This window comes from Cupressus sempervirens, chromosome 10 (assembly GCF_028749045.1).
Source record: "Cupressus sempervirens isolate cs-2001-9-10 chromosome 10, ASM2874904v1, whole genome shotgun sequence".
NCBI lineage: Eukaryota > Viridiplantae > Streptophyta > Pinopsida > Cupressales > Cupressaceae > Cupressus > Cupressus sempervirens.
This window is the reverse complement of record NC_143127.1, coordinates 406,713,008-406,730,699: the sequence shown is the minus strand read 5'-3', so window position 1 is coordinate 406,730,699 and position 17,692 is coordinate 406,713,008.

Sequence of the window (17,692 nt, the reverse complement as noted above, 5' to 3'; positions counted from 1 at the left end):
AAAGAACTAGAAGATTACAAGACATTTACATACTACTATGAAGGAATGCCCACGAAGAAGATGTCACAAATCATGCAACAAATCAATAGCAAGTTTCAACAACTATCAAGTCACATCCTATGAATGTGGAGTTGCATTTAGATGCTGAGTTGCAGAATTAGGAGAATGCACAATCTAACACTGAGATTAGCACACATGGAAGAGATGCTAAAGTACCTAACAGAGATGCACATAGTGATATCGAAGCTGAGACATAGAATGTAGCCACAAGAACTAAGCCTAGACTGTCCAAATATGTCAAAAGACACCATCCTGTAGATCAAATCATTGAAGACAAAGATGCAAGACAAATGAAAAGAAATAGATTAAGAGGTGAATCATGTTTGTTGAGCATGAAGGAACCTAAGATAGTAAAATATGCATTGGAAGATGATGATTGGTACAAGGCTATGAAAGAAGAAATTTAGCAGATAGAAAAGAACAAGACTTGGAGCCTAGTCCCTAGACCAGAGGACAAGAATGTGATTGGCACAAAATGGGTATTCAGGAATAAGCTAGATGAGAATGGTGAAGTAACAAAAAATAAAACAAGACTAGTTTGCAAAGGGTATGCACAAGAAGAAGGAATTGACTATGGTGAAACATTTTCCCTTGTTGCAAGAATGGAAGGAGTAAGAATTCTACTTGCTTATGCTACTTACAAAGGATTAAAGTTTACCAGATGGATGTCAAGTCATCATTTTTTAATGGAATATTAGAAGAAGAGGTCTACATAGAACAAATAAAAGGACTTGTGGACAAAAACAATAAAAACATGGTATGCAAACTACACAAAGCCTTGTATGGATTGAAACAAGCACCAAGAGCATGGTATGAGAGACTTCATACTTATCTTGTTAAGATTGGATTTGAAAGAATAGATGATTACATCAATTTGTACATGAAGAAAGATGAAGAAAAAGGTATACTATTATCTAAAACTTTTGTTGATGAAATTATATTTGGAGGAAAAGATGCTTTGTGTGAAGATTTTGCAAATCAAATGAAATAATAGTTTGAGATGTCAATGTTTGGAGAGATCAAATTCTTTGTGGTACTACAAGTATATCAAATGAAGTATGGTGTATACATTACTTAGTCAAAATATGTCAAGGAAAATTTGAAGAAATTTGGACTTGAGGACTCGAAACCAATAAGTACACCTATGGTAACAACACTCAAGCTATCAAAGAATGATGAATCAATTGAGGTCAATCAAACATTATATAGATCCATGATTACCAAATTGCAATATGTAGTACACAAAAGATCTGATATTGCATTAGCTGTGGGAATAGTTGCTAGATTCTCTACTAACCCAAGAGAAAATTACTTGATGGTAGTGAAAAGGATAATGAGGTACCTGAAGGGAACAAAAGCCATATTATAAGAAGAATGAAAAGTTTGAATTGAAAGCCTACATTGATGCTGATTGGGCTAGAAATATTGATGATAAGAAGAGCACCAGTGGAGGAGCATTTTTCTTAGGTAGAAGAATTTTGACATGGACAAGCAAGAAGCAAAGTTGTACTTCACAATCTACTGCTGAAGTAGAATATGTTGCTACTGCTATCAATTGCATAAACATTGTATGGATCAAACAGCTACTAAAAGGAATGAAGGAAGAAATCATTGAAGTAATGACACTTTATTGTGATAATACAACTACTATAAATATATCAAAGAATCCTGTATGCATACAAAGACAAAGCACATTGCAATAAAGTATCATTACATATGTAAGGGAGTTGGTTCAAGAAAAAGAGGTGAAGATGGAATATATCAAAACAAAAGAGAAAATTGCTGATATTTTCACCAAAGCATTACCTAAGGATGCTCATGAGTATTTGAGAGGTAAATTAGGGGTGATACCCCTATCAAAGGCTATGTAAAAGACAGAGGGAGTACCCTGCATCAAATAAGCTAACATGCACTACATACAAATTGATGCAGTGGATCTTACTTTAGGAAGTTGTCTAAAGTAATCATAGAGCTGAAAATTCAAATCAGTCACAAGAAAGGTGATAGAGGGAGAAAATTGAAAAGCCTACAAAAGTTTATATCTACATATACATTAAGATGCCTAGTGTTGAGTACATGTCTTTGGCATTGTTGTCAAAGAGGGAGAATGTTCAGTAAACTGATCAAGTGTATATTGATCATGATGAAGAAGTTCAAAGTAGAAAATCAAGTTGCAAAAAATCAAGGCAGAGGGAGAGTAAAGAAGAACAATGAAGCGAGAATACATCATTAGAAGATCAGAAGAATGAAAGAAAGAAAGAGGGAGATATTTTGATCCATGACAAAAGAGAATCGGATAAGTGAGATTTTGTAACCTAAGAAGGAGTTGCTGATAAAGGAGGACACGTTATTCACAAAATTTCTTTTTGTATTGCCTTACTATTTAACCTAGTTAGTTTGATGTTTGACTGGTTGATTAGTTTGGTTTGCCATCAATGCCAAAGAGGGAGATTGTTGAAAATATCATTTCAATTAGAACATTGTTGTAAGTAGTGTTTTCAATCATTGTTTTGTCACTGATGTCAAACCTACTATATGTTGGTAAGACAATTTCTTATATGTTTCAAGTACTATCACTTAGTTGATAAATGAAGAGGATTTGATCAACAAGATGTAACAAAAGTACCTAGAGGAAAGGTTGAGTTATGATTATGTATTGAAGTGCAAGAATCAGTTAAGACAATGATAACATAATGTATTCATGATCTACTTGGGGTTACAAAATGTTTGGCTACACTTAGAAAGTTTAAATGAAAAAGGTTGAACAAAGTTCATTTGCTAAGCTTGACCAAGTTGATAGCAGGTGCCAAGTAAAGATAGTGCAAGCTGAGTAAAAAGTCAGTTGGAGCTGAGTGAAAGCATTTTCTAGTGGATGCCGAGAAAACTAATAGGTGTCGAATAATTTTAAGTATGTGCCGAGCACTAGTAAAATCTAGTTGATGCCGAGTGATTTTACAATAGATGCTAAGTAACACAGTATGTGTCGAGCATTAGTAAATTGATAATGTTGAGTTGTTGCATTATGAAGAAGATCAAAGATTCGCCAAATAAAAGCCAACAAATCTATTTTCTTGGAACTTGTGAATCAGGAGGAAGATAAGTTAGATAAGCTGGAGGCATAGAATCTCATGTAAACCATTTTTTAGGTGAATTCAAATGGATTCTAGGAGAAGTTTCTAGAGAAGACAAGATATGGGGTAGATACATTGTATCCTATCTAATCCATCAAAAACCCTAATTGTTGAGATGGATATTGAGTAGGAAAAAAAGTTCTAATTCCCTATATCTAGGGATGCTTGGTCATGAAGCAAAAAGAGGAGAGAGAGGTCAGAAAGTTTTTGGATGCAAAAAATATGACAAGGAGAAGGAACAAGGGTTTGCTTCATCAAGTGACCTAAGTGAAGATGTCTGCAATGGAAAACTAAGTAAGAAGGCTTAATGAAGATAAATGCTTGAAGAGTGAACAAGCTATCAGAACTACAAATATTGGAAGCTAAGCAGAGTTAAGGACTGAATAGTGATCTGTATTTGCAAGTAAGGTTGTAAATTGCATTAGATCAAACTCTACTATTACTCTTTAACAATTGTATCATATTAGGGTAAATCCTTTAAAGAAAGGTTGACTTAACAGTCATTGAAAAATCCTTTAATAGGGTGGCATTCTAGGTGAATGGCCTAAAGTCCTTTAACAACACTTTTAATAGGGTGATTGAAATCCCTTAACTGGGTCATATTTAATAGTGTGTGTTGTAACCTTTAACAGGGCATCACTTCATAAGAGTGAGAAAGGAGTAGCATGTTACCTTGACTAGGTCATATTTAATAGTGTGTGTTGTAACCTTTAACATGGCATCACTTCAGAAGAAAGAAAAAGGAGTAGCATGTTATTGGTGGTTTTTCCCAAATTGGGTTTCCACATTAAATCATTGTGTCATGTGTATTGATGAATGTGTTATGCTTTACATTTCTACGTGATAGTTTAATAGTAACATATCAGCTTTGGTTAACTCACAATGATTGCATGCATGGTTGAGAAATTTTTATGGGTTCACTAAATTATAAAAGTTTTATTTGGACATCTAGACCTTGAATAACTGATTCACCCCCCCTCTCAGTTATTCTAAAGAATTCCAACACAAGAACACTTCATCAGATTCTACCATAGGTGTGTAAACATGCTTTGGCTTAGAAGATTTTTAAGTTTTATCAAATGTTTGAGACTTTGAAGTCTCTTTTTGTTTTCCAACATAGATAGCATTGAAAAGGTTAAAGGCTAACTCCTTTTTCTTAGGAGCGTCCACTACTCCATCATTGAAAACATATATGTTCTTATTCCAAGGCTTTTTTTTTTCTTTTCCATTTCCATTGCCATTTTTGTCTTTATTCAACACAATGTCACCTTTTCTAATAGCAACATCCTCAATGCGGTATGTGCTTTCAACCATATCATTAAAGGATGTGAATAGTTGTTTCCTAAGATTGAAGTAGAGTTCAAGTACAAGTGTATTGACAAAAATGTCAATCTTCTTAGTCTCAAAAAATTGCGGAGGGTACCTAGAGCATAAATATCTTCATCACAAGAGGTACGTTGCAAAGGGTTCACCTTGTTTCTATTTAATGTTGCACAAGTCCAACATAGTAATAGGATGTTGGATATTACAAGAATACTGCTAGATGAAGCGTTGTGTGAGTTCATCAAACATCTTGAGAGGAGGTGATAGGTTCGTGAAACATTCTTTGGCTTGACTCCTCAAGCTCCTAGGAAAAAACCTCATAAGGTAAGTGTATTCATGCATGAAGTCCATACTAAGAGCATAGAAGTGCTTTACATGGTCATGAGGATCACCATTTCTATCATATTAATCATATTTAGGAACCTTTATATCCCTAGGAAATGAGACCATGTAAAGAATCTTATCAAAAGGAAGAGCACTTATTGATTCAACAAAGGAAGTTTTGGGTTGCTCCTTGGAAACTTGTATTTGAGCGAGCTGATTTTTGAGTTGTCACATTTCCTCTCTCAAGATCTCAACTTCAATAGGCTCTCATTTTTGGTTGACTCTTTGCACATCAAAATTTTGAGGGAGTTTGCATCCCTTAGCTATCATGTATTGAAAATATTGGTCCCCATTTTGGTCGAAGGCTTTGAGCATTAGCCTTTGGGCAACCTCCTCTTGTTGAAATATTATAAGGACTTCACCAGTGATTTCATCATTGTTCTCACTTTTGTGATGTGATTGTGAGTTTCTAGGTGGTGATGGACACCCTCCATCATTTTATTCTAGGAGTTCTAGGGGGTGTATTTTTTCCATCATTTCCACCAAGAGGGATGTTATCAAAGGGGTTGTTGTAGTAGCCATGTCTATTTTCAACATTATGAGCATGAGCATGAGAATCATTCTCAACTTGGTGATAAGATCTTTCCCTAGTAGCCCTACATTTCGCCTCTTGCAGTTTTTCTTTTTCTAGACGTGCTTGTTCTTCGAAGCTATATTTCCTTTCCTTAGGATGCATGGTGAGAGACACGTTGTCTTCAACCCTAGGTGTGTCAAATGAGTTCTCAAAGCTATAGAGTAAGCATTCCAGGTATTAGCTTCTTGTGGTTTATCAAAGACAAGATCCTCCACACAAGGTTGTCCATGAGGATGCCTAGTTGGAATTTCTAATTGTTCAAAGCTGAAAGAAGGACGACTCCCTTTACTAACTTGGAACCTAGTCGCAACCGACATGTAAGGGCATGTCTTCATTTAATGGGATGAAAAAAAGTGTTTCAAATTTGACGCTTGTAGGGTCAAGAATGATCGCTTGTCAAAGATCAAAGATAAGTAAGTGGCTTGTTAAAAGTGCTCAAGAATTTATAGCACCAATGACTCAAGCTAAGCGAGTAAGTAAGAAGCTTGATAGCAAGTAGCTAGCATAGAAAGGTAACCAGATTTTGACAAGTACCATTAGTGACATTTTTAGCGTACATATGATAAAATATATCCATCTTTTCAATTTAGACAATACCTAACATGGAGATTTCAGACTAGACTCGGGTAGGATGAAGTGATGACACCCCTAAATAAGCTAAGACGTAATCTTGACTCTATTTTGGAAGCAATAAAAACCAAGAAATATTTCTCAAAGAACCACGCGATATTTGATTAGCACACAATATCGTACGATAGAGTTTGAAATAGAGAGGTGATACATTTATTCCAGATGATATATTTCCTTAAACAAGGTAATAGAACTCACTAACACCAGGCTATATAGTTTAAAATAGTTAGGTGATACTTTGATAGAGGTAAAATATTGTATGAAAATTCTCAGAGGGCCATGCGATAGAGTGAAAGTAAACTATGAAAAATGCAGTGAGGAGCCTAAAAACCTTATGTTTCAAGTTAATTTTTGAATTTTTTCAGACCATAATGTGATGTAGATAGTATAGGACCTTAATTTGTAGTAGAGAACAACATGGTTTGAAAAAAATAATGATACTTAACACGTCTCAAACAATTGGACAAGGGACAAAGCAACCTTGCTAACACACAATTGGGATATCAAATAAAATTGCTACAAATGTTAATGAGATGTTTGATTTGCAAGAATGTTTACATGGGTCTGTTCACATTTGAAGACATATGCCAAGTAAGATCTACCTAAGAGTCACGGTTCATTACTCAAAAACTTGGCCCATGCTTGATGCCACTTCACCTCACACCAAGTGGTTGTCCACAAAAGACATTGGTTTTGTCATCGACATACCATTAGCATAACCAAGGGGACACAAATGGTGAGTGTAAAATCTTGGGGTGATCTGGGTAATCCACTAGGATCGATCCTTGCACCAAGATGTTGAGTGACAAAATAAGGTACCTTCTAACCTAGGGTGTTTAGATTGGGCTTCCGTTCATAGTACTCCTCTTACACCTAGTTATGGGACACCTTGTCTCATGACAAGTAATAGACCTCACAGCCACAAGAGTACCTTAAGCATTCTTGCATAGCATTTCCCTCATGGTCCCAATCCCATAAGTACATTCACTAAGTGAAGACAAGCCAAGGTTTTGTGTCCTTGACAACCTTGAGTTTATAGTGGGTTGGAATAGCCAAGTTCACTTGTCCTCACTTGAGTCGTTCCTCTTGATTCCTCAAGAGCAAGCCCTCTAAATGATTCTAGACTAAAACAGATTGGATCCACTCTTGGGGGGTCAAGATTTTTGATTCACCACAAGGGTGAAGAGCATACTCTCTTATCCCAATTGCTTCCCCCAAACATGTCCAAAAAGTTCAATTAACCTTATTTCTTTCAAAATATAAAGGTGGGCCAAGATGTTTGATTTACCGCAAGGGTGAAGAGCATACTTTCCTACCATAGAGAGATCCCAATCACAAGTCTTATGTGCCTATGAAAGATAAACAACTAGTAATATTGCCACACATAAAGATAACGAAAATAAAAGCACCTATTTTTTTTAATGCTTTTAGGCAGCCCCACAAATAATTGTTAGTAGCCTTTTTGCATTTGAAGCTTTGACATGCATTCTTTTTATAGTAATTTAGCAAGCATTTACGAAAACCCTAAAAGCAAAAAATGTTAGTCCAAAAAAAAGGTAAAACTTGCAACAAACCTTTGTAAACTAGAAAATAACTTGAGGAACCTAAAAAATAGAATGCCAAGGACCAAAACCTGACTAAAGAATTCAAACAACTAGTTATAGGCTGAGTGATAGTTTTTTGCTGACAGAATATCATACGATACTTCCTAGTATAGCTGTATGATAATTCTATTTGGTGTGATATTTTGTACTATACCTAGGTGATACACCTTGATATACTAGTGTGATAGATCTTTGTATGTGCATGCAATAATTTTACTGGAAGAGTATTGCATGATAATATTGATAAATATCATATGATAGTGAGAAAGTATCACATGATAATCACGAGTGCAAAAAATATAAAGAAAAAACAAGCGTACAATGCAAGATAAAAGGGTAGATTGAGAGGCAAAATCCGAATGTTTTTCCCCACGGTGGGTACCAAAAATGTACACTAAGAAAGTGCACTTATCTAAACCCTTCTATCCAAGAAATCCCATAAATTGGAACACTTGAATGTCATCTTAGAACTCCCTATCCATGGAGTGCAAAGGTGTATTTTTGAGCATATTAAGAGCTCTTAGCTAAGCCTTAGAGACACAACCCTTGCCAGTAAACCATGCAATGGGAGGTTCTTGAGACAAAAGCAAGAATGCAAGTGTCCAAAAGAACTATCAAACATGCAATGCAAGAAACGAGCTAAGCTAGAATGAAATGCACAATGCAACTAGATTGAGCAAGATGAGCATATTACAACCATTTCTAATTAGACTATGTGAACTTATACTGTACCATAGAAAATCAAAATATTCTAAATGAATTTAGTGCTAATATGAAGGATGCAAGAATGAGATGAGAAGACTAGAAATTCTCCACAAATGCTCCAAGAAACTTGTAGCATAACATTAGCTCAAAATGGGATCCTTTGAGAAGGAGAGAGCTCTCTCTTTTAAAGGTAGATGGATGGTTGAGATCAAGATCAAGAAATGGATAATCAAGGGTAGAAGTTAACTTTTGGCATATTGCATGTGCAAGATCAAGTCAACCAATGAGAAGGAGTTTACTTTTCATGTGAGACAAAGCTATATGAATTCGCATTGCGACTTCACTATTTTTAAGCTAACTTGTCTGAAGCCGACGTCAGCATTTTTGCTTTTTTCATGTTCATGTGAACACAAAGAAGTGAATATGTTCGTGTGAACATATCAAGTTTAATTTTTGGCAGTCAAATTTTTTTTGGACCGCATGTTCGCTGCGAACATACATAATATGTTTGGAGCAGACATTACATTCGTTGCGAACATGCAAAATTACATTTTTTTGGGCCCTTTTTTCTTTATTTTTTTTCTCTTCCAACACCCATAATTGCAAGTAAATGATCTCCTACTATAAAATAAAAAATGCCAAAATGTGTTGCTCAAGCTTTCCAATGACTATAATTGTAATACATATTTTAATCATTAAGACTTTCAAATATGAGTTTAACTCATCATAGGTTCATTATCAATTGAACATCAACTAACTTCGACACTTCAGGAAAATTAGTAAATTAGGTCAATTTTTTTTTGAAAAATATCTAGGAAATAATTTATTGAGTTAGCTTTCTATTAAAAAAAAAAAAAAAGATTTATGATAAATTGACTTCAAGTTATCTGTGTCAAAACGAATGTATGTCTAAATTACGATTGGTGTCACTTCAAAACTTCATAAACTATACAATATTCAACCAAATCAAATCAAACCAAATGCATCCCTAGATATTGATGTTAAAAATCCAACGTTGAAAGAATTACCTCATTATCTTTTCTAGAAAAAAGTTATGTGTGTCAAACGGACTATCACTCTTTTAAAATATTAAATTTTATTATGTACCACTTTTCGAAGGAGAAGAAAAAATTGACATAAATATTTTATTTTTTTAGATTAAAAAATATAGTTACAAAGTAGGAACAAAGTACTAAAAATCACTAGTTTATGTCATCTTGAAATCATTTATAGTTTTAGAGATATAGTCACTTGAATGTGAGGTTTGTTTCAAAAATATTGATTTCAGTGTGAAAATTGGTCAAAAAGTGGAACCCATTATTGTGGGATCACCCAAAGTCTTTTGTTTTAATTTGTAAATAGGAAAAAGATTTTATGTGTGCACATTGAGTGAGTTAGAAGAATGGGGTCTTTTATTTAATTAAAAAGGGAAATGTTCTTTTAATCAAATATGAACTTTGGATATTATAGTCAAACTATATGTTAAAATCAAATAAATAATTTTTTTAGCAATTTGGCTTAGGGAAATAATTAATTAATTTAGCCAAAATGTTGAGAAGGGGGCTAATAGTCTAGATGACCATTTTTAGGTGATTACACCACCATCCACAATCACATTACAAATTTTACCACCTAAATTATAATGAGTCATGAAAAAATTACTCCTCTAACTTGGTTCCAATGTTCTCTCACCAAAAAATACTCATTGAGCCAACAAATTCTCCCCTTGCTCAGGTTCACTAATACAATCTTTAGCCTCATTCACAACAACAATTATTCTATCACCAGCCTTTTGTGAAAATTCATAAGCTCAATGTCCTTCTTCACCACATTTTTAGCAAGTACTCTTAAAATCACCTCCACATGTCCTCCTCTTCTCATCAACAAGTTTTGGTTCCTTTTCTACACTTAATTTCTCCTTCCCCGAGCGGTCTTGCTTCTCTTTCCCTCGAGAACTTCCTTGATTTCTTCTCTTCAACTTATCTTCTACCTTCAGAGCATATTGATAGGCATCCTCAATCAAATCAATCTTCAACATACCAACCTCTTCCTGAACATTGCATCTCAAAACATTAATATATCTAGTCGCCTTCTCCTTAGACAAATATATATGCCCAGAATGAATAGTCAATTTGTAAAACTTCTCTTTATAATATTTCACAATCATATCCTTTTGTTTCAAATTTTGCAACTTCTTAAACAACTCAAGTTCATAATCCACAAGAATGAACGTAGCCTTTAGTTTAGTCACCATTAATATCCATCTAGTGATCTTCACTTTGCCTTCCTCTTCTCTCTCTCTTGTTGCAATTCCTTCCACCAAAGAGAAACATGTTCCTTGAACTTAGTTTGTCCCAACCTCACTCTGAGCGGATCTCCAATATCCTCTAACTCAAAGTGGTCTTCCAATTCACCAATCCAATCAATCAAATCTTCAGGATTCAAAGTACTTGAGAAATTAGAAACCTCCATCTTATGCTTCAACTTTAACTAAGATCTAGATCTATCAAACTAACCAACCCTATTTCCCATAGGTCTCTCCACACGATTAGTTCTATCTTCACCACTCGATCCAACAACCTCAAAGTCTTCAACAACTTCCTCATAATCATGTTCGATACCTATATGCTAAGGTACACCACCTATAGCACTTATGATCTAAGTGATCAGATCACTCTTCATTAGCACAATCTTAGATCAAAATTGTGCTATAATCTTCTTTGAGATCCTTACTTCCACAACAACACAAAGATCTTCAATCGCCCTAGGGTCCAATTGTCTTGGAGGAATCTTTTCAAATTTTCACAAACCCTCTGCAAAAAATCTAAAAAATCAACTAGATCCTTGCTCTGATGACATTCATCCCAGGTCTTGGTACAACTGCCTCAACTTCTGTGATCTTTCTATACGCTCAGGAAAAACTAGGCTTTGATACCACTTAACGTAGTACAAGATAGGAGAATACCTAGAGGAGATGTTCTAGCCCCCAATAAATAACCACACAATGGAAACACAACAAGAGTACATGATCTAATACTGATTCACAATACTTTATTCATAAAATAAATTTCTACATGCAATGTGCCCAGCTGTAGACCTTTTGAGTTATGACCAAATACAATAGCAATTACAATAACAGTTCTACAAGATCACTCAAGTTCCAAACCCAAACCCCATAGTTAGTCTAGAACCACACTCTGGTAGAAACTTCCAAGGAAGATCTAAACTTGTTCTCACAAGCCCACCAAGCAATCTCCTTGTTTCCCAAGCCACAACTACTAGCTTTTTCAATGTTAGCTCCTCTGTCACATCCTCTTCTCCAAGCTTAGGTAGTATTTGGTCTTAAATTTAGGTGACACAAGCCTACACATGAGGATCCTCTTTCTGCTTTAGCATTCATAGTGGAGAAAGATCTATATTCTTCCAAATTTTTATTTCCCATTTTGTACATGTCAACCAAGATTCTTGTAGATTAATCATTCTATGAGAGTCTCCTGCAAGCACCACTGCTTGCATATTTGACTCTCTAGATGAAATTATGGCATTGATGAGGATCTTGACATGATCCATGTAACTTTCTATAATTGGTATCCTAAATGTGGACAATTATAGTGACTCATCATTCAACCTAGATATTGGTGAGATATCTAAGACTATCTTACCAGCTACAACATTGTAGTGTTGATCTCCCTCCCCTTGAAATCAAGATTTGTAGGACAATGATATATTGATGGATGACCTTTGAGGGTGGAGCCACTTATACATTTTTAGGTTAGCATGTGTTCATATGTGTTCCCCAATGCATATGTGTGTTATCATTGTTCCCTCCTAAAGGATGCAAGTGTATACTATGTTGGTAGTTGGTAGCTGGAAATAGGAGGTTTTCTATCATGAACCTTCTATTTATCATCTCATTCCTCTATTTACCACATCTTTATCTTTTTAATTTTGGGATGATACAAAGCATTGGGGGCATTCAAACACCCTTTTCATGTTGAATTAGTTATTTTATTTTTGTCTTCATGTTCTCTTCTTTAGATTTGTGATATGGGTGGTAGTGATGAGATATCCTCTAATAGTGGGAATTCATCCTCACTTTTGAACTCTAATGCCAATCCTATTAGATACCTATATGTCCTTGTGTTAGGCATGATGCTACCATAATATATCCTTTTCCTTTGTAGAATGGGGTATTTTCCCATTTGAGAAGCAAAATCCATTCTAAGGAATGGTTGTGTTTATACATGTCTTATTTATTTGGACTAATGGGGTCTGTACATTAGAAGAAAATTATCAAAAAAATTTTCCTTAGTCATGTCTAAACTAATGTCTTTTATTGGTGGGGGCCAAACCATCATCTATGTTTCAGGTCATTTTCTATCATACAACTATCTATCTTAATGCTACATGCATTCAAAATGGTCTTAAGAGTCCCTATCACTCACCTATCTAGCTCAATAGTATGCATGTCAGTTCATTGTGTCTAAGCCACTCTATCATATTTTTATCTAGCATTCACAATACATGTAAGTGAATAGTCAAATCCTTCCTATCAGTCATGTATCTAGAATTTGCAATGTATGTTAGAAAACCATCAAAACTCACCCTATCATATGACATGAAAAAGTACAACTTTCCAACCATAACGGTGCACCTCTCAACTTGGCTTAAATACAAGAATTTATAGTTGGGGGAAACACTACATGATAGAATTCCCTATAGGTAAGTCAAGTAAGTTTCCTTAGTTTAGCTTCACATGTCTTCTAAATAGGTGATATGTTCACTAGAGTGGGGGAAAAATGTGGTGGCATAAAATTTACACCTCATCTAAAGGCCATTCATGCATCCTACCCCATTTTAGTTTTAGACAAGGTATCATCACCCATAGCCACACATACCACTCGTTAAGCCTCTATTAATACAAAAATCCACACAAAAATTCCCTTGTGGTATTGACAACATGTGCACCACAAAAATATTTGCGCTAGTGTCTAAAAATTTGTAGACATGAAAAGAGTTATTTGAGCATTACAAAGCTAGCATCCTACATTTGTAATACCCAAAATGGTGGTGTTTCCTCAAGGATTCCATATGGGTTTGACGAAAACTTCTTTGGATGGTAATTTGGGCTCTCTCTCTCTCTCTCTCTCTCTCTCTCTTTGTCACCATTTTAAAAACATCTCTCAATCTCTCAAGCTCTCACACTCTTTTCCTCTCATACATGTTCTTTTAAACCTCCCTATCACCACCTTTGTATCCCATTTCCACTCCATTTTGTAGGTTTTCTTCATTGGAAAATAAGTTCTCAAGATTTCAAGCCCTTAGATCCAACATCCACTCTCATATGGGGGAGCTCATTTCCATATCTTACTTGTGTCTTTAAGCATATAATTGTGTTGGTCATTTATTATCTTTCATTATTATTATTTGATGAATTATTGATTCTTCCTTTTACTTGTATTTTATCATGCAAGTCTAGTTATATATCATTGGTTATTACATCATGCCTATTTTTTCGTCCATAGAGGTGGAAAAACCAAAATAATGGTTTGATCGAGGCAAGTCTCTTAAACAACCACAACACTTTCTTCTCTTTGTGTGTGTAGGTTTTCATGGTGAGCTCATACATTTGGAGATCCTCTTTGGAACTTAGTATCAAATATCAAGTTAAGGTCCATTCCTTTCTACTCTTTATTTTCATCTTACATAATTTGGGTATCTTTATTTTCATTTTTTTATCATTTACATTATTTTTATCAAGACTTATATTAGTTTCTTTATATTATGGGATTCATATCATCACTTATCCATACTCACTTTTGTATTCTGGGCTCTATTCTAGCTTATTTCCACCAAAATTCATGATTTTATCATTCTATCTATGTGGGACAAGCACATGCTATGCTAATATCAGGATACAAATACATTGTATTCCATTTTACCCATGCATCTGTTTGAGAGAATGAGCTAGCCAGTCTCAAGATTCAACCCCTCTAACTTGTTCTTTCAATTTTTATAATTGAAATATCCATATATGATCAAAAGCATTATGAAGTTTTATTTATACACTTAATATTCACTCATATCCATCTATAAACAATAATCATTAATTAATTTACTCTCACATAGTTGGTGTGATTTGATCAATTTAAACACATCTTTGGGTAATTCTCTCTCTCTCTCTCTCTCTCTCACACACACACACACACACACACACACACACACACACACACACACACACACACACACACACACACACACACACACACACACACACACACACACACACACACACACACACACGCACACACGCACACACACGCACGCACGCACGCACGCACGCGCGCACACACACACACACACACACACACACACACACACACACACACACACACACACACACACACACACACACACACACACACACACACACACACATTTTATCACTTGAAACTCTAAACCAAATACCTACACGTAAAGTGTCTAATCGACCCAAAAATCCTAGCTTAAAAAATGGGGTGGTTATAAGGGAATCATGTATCCCTTGAGACTTTAATAAGTCTGTAGGTTGGCTCCCCCTCTACACATATATGAGCATTGAATTCCAAAATCTCCAAAAATTTGATAAAATCTTGAAAAAGGATCATATTTTAAGATCTAATAGCTAACTAATCAAGTACTAAAAACTAGGAGGACAATGTAGATAAGCTATAAGTAGTAAGTTAAGGTAAAAATTGCATTCTTGGATTGTTTATTCTTGTAATCTTCATTCAATATGCATGTTGATTAGAATCTAAGTTATTTATTGGATTAGTAATAGAATTTTATAGATTTACAATATTTTTCCATACACTAAGATCACTCCTTAATATCTCATTCTCTTTCAAGTTCCTACTCATTATGCTTGGCCTCATCAAGATCAAGTAGCATCTGATCGATCTTAAAATTCAACTTATGATAATCATTAGATTTATCCTTCAAGGATATTTCAACGTTTTCTTGATTTCCCCCCTCTTCAATCTCCCTAGACATTCTTAGGACCATGATATCAATCTCATGCTTCAAACTCTTTTTATAAGCTTGGGGTTCTGTTGCACCAAAAGTTCAACCCTACTAATGCCTGATACAACCACTAGACTTATAGAACACATGAGGTGATTAAGCCATGTTATTAATCCTAAAGAGGAACTTTGGTAATTAGTCCAATAATCCCCCCTCAATGTTATATGAGGAGATTCAAACCTGTGAACAAACTCTGATACCACTTGTTACAAGATAGAGGTGTCATTGCACAAAAATGTTGGCCTTGTCAACGCCTAATGCAATCACTAGACTTATAGAGAACATGAGGTGGTTAAGACATGCCACAAACCCTGAAGGTGAACGTTGGTGGTTAGTTCAAAAAATCTTGCTTTCCTTTATAAATTTCTCAAGATGATATGTTTTTTTATTAGATGAATCATCAATTCTTCCTTTTACTTGTATTTGATCAATAAGTTCCTTTCTCTTGGATCTGGATTTATTTAGCTAATCTTTAAGAGTTTGAATAAAGTTATCAAATTCATTAAGAGTTTCTTCCAACTACATGTTATCTACAATTGACTTGTTAATATCCTTAAGAAAAATCAAGAGTTATATCTAAAAACTACTGCCTATTTTACCCATTAGGAGCTTCCACAAGTTGTTAGATTTTCTCTAAGGCATAAAGCTTTGAAACTAACTATCAGGATTGGAGAAAATTAGGGGGTGGTGGTGGTGGTGGTGGTGAATCAATATAATTATAATTCTTTTAAAGATATTAAGGTGATCATATAACCATGAGGCAATAGGAATACAAAATAAACTAACAAATCACAAAGTAAAAATCCAATAACTTATAACACCATGATTTTATCATGCAAACCTAGTTAAAGGAAAAGCCATGGTGGGGGTGAAACCCACAAATATTACTTTATAGAAATAATTAACCTTGTCACCTGGGTTTTAGTACAAAAGGGGTAAATGCATAAGCATTTAGGATTACATCCTAGAGCACACTTCTTAATTACAAATAGAGTGGGCTACAATCCAAATGATTACAAAATAGGGATACAACCCTAAATAGGCAATAATCCAAAAATTGAACTCAATGATAACATCACCTTATGCTTTAACAACTCCCCATAGATGTAATCTGATAAACTTGATCATATGATTCTACTTTTTTACACATACAATATACCATAAATATATTAACAAGTTTGCACATCACATACCTTCTCAACACTTATCAAATAACTCAAAAAATTGATCTTATATGCTTGATTATAAGATCAATGTATTACTTCAATTGAATCTAACAGGTAGCATGCAAATTTCATGAATCATATAAGGGTTAATTCTTTGTACTAACCACTTTTAAAGATAAATATGATACTATACTGTCAAAACTATCACTTTAAATAATAAAAATGATCAAATCATTGATCTAATAAAACTGTTGATCAATCCAATTGTTGGCATTATATTGTATTTGTCATTAGTGACAACACTTATTCGATTCTGAATGATTACCGAGTTCATCACTTAGTCTACAGTGTATATCGAGCATTCCTGAAGCTACCGAGTGAGTGTGCAGTCCAGTAGTTCATACCGAGCATTCCTGAAGCTACCGAGTGAGTGTGCAGCCCAACAATATCTACCAAGCCTACAGTGTTCACTGAGCTTCATAGTGTCTACCGAGTCATCAGTTTGTGTGATGGAAGCCAGTGTTTACCAAGTGATGGAAGTATAGTGTTTACCGAGTGAGAACAAGGTAAATAGAGGATTCAATTTTTACCAAGTGATACTATATCTACCGAGTCTCCAATGGTTACTGAGTTCCACGCTACGTTGTGTGATTAGTATGGACCGAGATTCTACTTCTACCGAGTGCATGACGATGCCGAGTAATGCAGTGGATGCCAAGTATTAGAAGGTTACCAAGTTAGCTTGAAGAACTCGAGTTTTCTTTTGTTTGGCCGACTCAGTAATATTTTCTTCACTTTTGTTTTGGCTGACCTTGCAATTGTAATTATTGGAATGGTATATATGTAATGTATTATATCATTTGCAATGTATGAGTATGAAAAGGAATGGACATGTAATGCTTTGAGAAGGATAAAAAGTGAATCAGCAGTAGAGAAGAGTATTCAACAAGGTCTACAAGGAGCAATAAAGATTCATCAATCACAAGAGGTGATTTGTACTTCAAGGATCTAATCAGCAAGTAAGTTGTAAGTAGATCTACTATATCATCCTAA